This window comes from Diuraphis noxia, unplaced genomic scaffold (genome assembly GCF_037042655.1).
Source record: "Diuraphis noxia isolate RWA-SAM2 unplaced genomic scaffold, SU_Dnox_SAM2 contig0002, whole genome shotgun sequence".
Lineage (NCBI taxonomy): Eukaryota > Metazoa > Arthropoda > Insecta > Hemiptera > Aphididae > Diuraphis > Diuraphis noxia.
In genome coordinates this window covers 378,422-382,815 of record NW_028301712.1, presented here as the reverse complement: position 1 = coordinate 382,815, position 4,394 = coordinate 378,422, and positions in this window count along the sequence as shown.

Genomic DNA, 4,394 nt, shown 5'->3' with positions numbered 1-4,394 from the left:
TATATGACGTTTAATTTTTTAAATATTTCAAATCTTCAAAGTGATATTTTTGTTAAACGGCGCACCATGGCTATTTGAATACGAAATAAAAATTCAAAACTTTCTCTTTTAAGATTTTAAATACCTATTTAAAAAACTAAACGTCATATAGAAATTCTGATTCTTGCATCGTCTTAAACACACAAAACCACACATTTATACGTAAATTAAATTTCAAAAATAAAATGTTTAGGTGGGTAAATCGTTGTGAGATGTGAGGAACTTTTACACGTATAAGATAGGTGATTACGAAGAGTAGGGCCCAATGAAGTGACGCGTCTTTTTTCAATTGCTCATAACTTATTGAATAATGTGAGTAGAAACGTAAAACCTATACCATCATCCTTATAATTGAATATTCTTTCAAATAAAAAAAACTTATTTTTTGTGTTGTGTGCTCCTTTAACTGAAAGTACCCGTAATTCTATAAAATAACTAGTTATTCTATAGAATTACGGAATTTCATACATCAACGCTAACATATCTATGTATTGGTTTTTAATTTGAACATTCAACAGTAAAAAACAATCGAAAATGTAGTTAAAAATAAGAGCATTTCTTAATTCTCATCAAAGTTAACTAGTCAGTGTAGATATATATTAGGAGGAGCTAATTCATTGATGTTGAAATTGCAGGGTGATTTTTTTATCGTGAACCAACAAATATCTCGGGAAGCATAAGGAATTTTAGGTTTTACTATTTTACACTGTATCACAATTTTGATAATTTTAATTTCCTCCCTTATTTTATAAAACACTATCAACTTTCGATTTTCAAATAGCAATACCTATTTTCGATAGCGAACATTTATAAACATACTGAAAAAAATAATTTTAACGTTTACAGAATTTAATTTGAGTAATCCGTTTGCGACTTATTAATGCTTAAATACTTGTTCAATTTACTGTTAATGGGCAATTTTACAAACCCAACAGTAAAAACCAGAAGTCAAAACGAAATTTTATCTCGATTTAACTATACTCATAACGGTCATAATCGATAATAATAAGATAGATAAACAATACTATTAGAAAAAAAGTGTCCTATCACCACTCCCATCGGAACACCGACTATCAGTGAACGACTAGCCAGCAATCTGCAGCAGCAGGACTGTATCAGCTATAAAGTATAAAAATAACATTTTACAATTTACCATCATGGTTACAAAATATAGTACCTACTGGTTACTGATTCCTGGTATACGGTCTTATCACGTACTAGTAGATAAACTCTTGGATAATAAATAAATGGATAGACCATCAGATTCTTATCTTTATTCCAAGACTGATAACAAAGTGAGGAGTTATTTTTTTTAAACATTAAATATTAATCACTATTACACTATTATAAGCTAAAAATCAATTAATTATTAAACCTAATTATTCTGAATTAAAGTACAATTTAAAAATTAATTTTATAACAAAAACAAAATAGGTATTTAATTTTATTATTTATTTATCATATCATAATATCACAGAATATAATATGTTCACTGTTTAATGCCTCATTGCCGGTCATTGGTTTTTGAAAAGTATTAGTTTGGTATACTTTGATCTTATTTTGGTCTGGTCATTTCGTTTTCTAATTTGATGGAACATCCTTACGTCTAAATATTTCTGAATAACTAACTTAGGCAACTGATCTTTATGTGTATCAACAATAGAATGATTATCATCACAGCTACTTAATTGGAAACTTGTCTTGTATTGATATAAATTCATTTTAACTTGAGTAGTTAAAAACAAAATTGACTGTTAGTAATTTTTAACATTACAATAGCTTCTAAAAACTCTCCGTTTCCAAGCATACTTTTATAATAGTATCACTGGTCTTATACAATCCTCCACGGTCTTTTTGACTAAGCAACTTCCGACTTCTATTTGAATTACTATTAGATGTATTTATGTACAACATTTTCTTACAGTTTTCACAGTTATTTTTTTTTTCAATTGCTCTACTCACAAATCTAGCTATATGTATAATAGCTTACATTTTCAACAAGTAATCCAACCTCCCTTACATCAAAAAAATCATAATCAATATATTTTGTATCTTTGATTGAAAATAAAAATAAATAGTCCTCTTTATAAAATTCTGATTCAAACACATCAGATACAGTTTTTTTTATGAACTTTTAAAAATTGTTCATATGAACTTGGAAATTCATCCATCTTATCCAAATTTTTTAATGAAATAAAATATTTAACTATTATATCTAACAGTAAGTTAATATATTTAAAAGTAACTCTGTGAGATGTTAACTCAATGGTGAACAGATAAAATGTGAAAAACCAATAATGCTATAAATGTAGGAAAGGTACCTTTATCTTTTTTACCTATGTGAGACATGTCATATTCATCTTTCAATCAATTATGTTTCATATTAATATGTTGGTATGTAACTTTAATAACTAAAATTATATAAATTTGGAAAACCCAATGCTTCATGCTTTATGTTAAGAAGATATTATTTTGTATAATTTGTTAAATGATAACAGTAAATTGAATGAATATTTAAGCATTAATAAGTCGCAAACGGATTACTCAAATCAAATTCTGTAAACGTTAAAATTATTTTTTTTCAGTATGTTTATAAATTTTTGTTATCGAAAATAGGTATTGCTATTTGAAAATCGAAAGTTGATAGTGTTTTATAAAATAAGGGAGGAAGTTAAAATTATCAAAAATTGTGACACAGTGTAAAATAGTAAAACCTAGAAAGTTTAAAAAAAAATTATTTTAAAATTCCTTATACTTCCCGAGATATTGTGACTGCTCACACATATTGCTTATGCATCGAGAGTCATGTGGCCGCATCAAACACTTATCATGGTCGCCAACCATGGACCGAGGCCCGAGAGCCGGAGTGCTGTGGGTTTTTTTTATAATCTTAATAATAATATGAACACTCTTGGACCAGGAATATGGGTGACCGGCAATAAACTAATAAATCTCAGTTTGGGGTAAAATATAGCTATTTGTTTTATTGTTTTAATAAAAATAATAATGTTAAGTTCGGCACCGAGAAAGCCGATTGGCATAAAACTCGGTCAGAATAAACATTATAATAAAAAGCACATAATATTTTATGAATAAATAATAATAATTGATAATAAATAATATTAATAGTTTACACACAACGGTTCCGACCTAGCAGATACCGGCGGGTGACATGATAATAATAATTCACGGATAATATGTATAAAAACAAGTAACTGCCCTAAATACCAGCCACGGTGAAATCATAATAATATATTATTTAAATGTTTGTAACATATTACCTATTTATACGTTGTTAAAATGTGCCACCCTTCGGCGCACCAGCGACACGATGACTACTCACTGACCATGTTGTTGCTGAGACGGGAAAAAATAGAGTGTCTCAGTTCGTTGCCCTGTCGGTCGGTATCAAGATACAGTGGTTGGCACGAACAGGCGAACATGACAGAGTGGGTCACCTGCGCTTATGGATTAAATTGTAATGAGTGGCCGATACTTCGGGTGATATGATAATTAGGTATGGTGATCGTCGGTGTGACCTTTGCAGTTACATCTAAACCACGAATACAAGGAGGGGAGCGTGTTTGCGACTGCCGTACAGGCGGTGCGATGTTGGATCAGCGGAGACTGAGGCACGCGCGGGATAAGCTGTCTTACCGCAAACCGCGGTCGCAATGTACCTGTAATACCTAAATAATAATATTAGAATTCATGTGTTTTCTGTTCATTTGCGTCGGACGTCACAATATTAACTGGTTCGTGATAAAAAAATAACCTTGTGCACATTATAAACACGTAGTTTAAGGTTATTATTTAATTATAATAAATTATAACTAACGGCTTTTTTTTTTAGATTCTAGGAAAATGGAATGCAGATAATTAAAAAAATAATCACACTAATCATTGAAATTATTTTGGATATAATATAAACATAAGATTAAACTTTAAATGTATTTAAGATTCATATTATAAATAGTGTAAAATTTAAAAATTATTTAAAAACAAATCAACTTACTATCACCTATTAAAGACAGAGAACACCCGATACTAATTAATAAGTGTATTATATATTTTATAATTATAAAATATTCATTAAATGCTATGATTAAGGGGAAAAATCAAGTGATTTATTTGAAACGTTTGCAATGAATTTTCAAAATGTTCGGTAGAATGTAAATTTTGAAATATAATAATTAGGGTAGAAATATCATTTGAACTTAAATTGTAGTAGAATTCTTGGTTATAACATATTCATACATATATGTCTACTATCAGGCTATATGCAGAGAATTAAACATTATAAATACATAGTTTAAGGTTAATATTTAATTATAATAGATTATAATTAAAACGGC